General features: G+C 45.7%; 1 pseudogene; it reads right to left on the bottom strand.

Annotated features, from left to right (window-relative positions):
* Nucleotides 1-287: 287 nt before the first annotated feature.
* Nucleotides 288-815, bottom strand: LOC103199513 (annotated as a pseudogene).
* Between the last annotated feature and the right edge of the window lie 288 nt (nucleotides 816-1,103).

Here is a 1,103-nt window from a genome sequence, read left to right as displayed (position 1 = left end):
AATTTACCCACTTTAAGACATGTGAGTATATTTTCATATTCACAAACATCTGGATATTTTTTGGCATTGGATAAAAGCTCTTAAAATTTAACACTTAAATCAGGTAGCATTTAAAACTGTTTTATCAAGGAATTCTTTCATTTAATAACACAGATCAACTTAATGTCATATGTAACTTGCACAGCGTCATCTTATTGACAGCTTTTCCCTTTAGGATGTTCTTCGTCCCCTTTCCTGTAATTGGGGGTGCTGGCTTCCCAGTGCGAGCAGTCAGGAGACCCATGCCATCACTCCTCTTCTCTCTGGACTGGTAAGCGCTCTGGAGGAAGGACTGATTCCAGTTTCTGCCAGCGCGCAGGAGGCCACAGGATATGGGTAGCATGGGCATGCAGAAGTCCCAGGGAAACCAGCCCAAAAGTATTACTGTCCAAACTGTGTCTGTGATGATCACCTTCAAGTCAGATGTGACCCCGTGGAACTCTGACATACCGGTTTTTGTGACCCATGGTTTTTACAATGTCTCCTTCAAGAGCAATCACTCTCTTAATGATCTTCCGTTCTGGGTTTTTTGGAAACACCAATGACACAATGTCACCACGCTGTACTGCAAAGTTCCTAACTTTCCAGTGGTTCGGAAGCACTACGTCAGATGACTGGCTCCCCCCAGGATTCAAACAAGGCTGCACTGATGCTCCTTCCACTCCTGCCACACAGGCAACCCTATCCAGGAAAGTTACTGTCACTGGCACAGCCACAAAGAATCCTTTGCAAAAGGCCTTAAAGTATCTTCTCTCCCAGCCTTGAGACTGTGCCATATCCTTTCTCCCACTCTTCCTTGGTGAGAAGGGGTAAGAGGCTATTTTGTGCCCTTACACAATTTGGCAAAAACCCCATTGCGTAGCTCAGCCGGAAGTTGGGAGTTTCTGAGAAAGCTTATGCCTTCACAATAGAGCGGCCAACTTAGGATACTTCCCTTTCTCTTCCTTTCTGCTGAATGCCAACTTGCTAGTTGGAATTGCAGCAGCCATCTTGTGACTGGGAGTGGAGACCAAGAAAATTGCAGGGACATCTGTTCTGGTATGACTGAGCCATTGAGTGAGGGC

The sequence above is a fragment of the Orycteropus afer genome, unplaced genomic scaffold, assembly GCF_000298275.1.
Source record: "Orycteropus afer afer isolate SDZICR_OR568_19922 unplaced genomic scaffold, OryAfe1.0 scaffold00113, whole genome shotgun sequence".
In the NCBI taxonomy this organism is placed as follows: domain Eukaryota; kingdom Metazoa; phylum Chordata; class Mammalia; order Tubulidentata; family Orycteropodidae; genus Orycteropus; species Orycteropus afer.
This window is presented reverse-complemented; position numbering and strand designations above follow the sequence as displayed.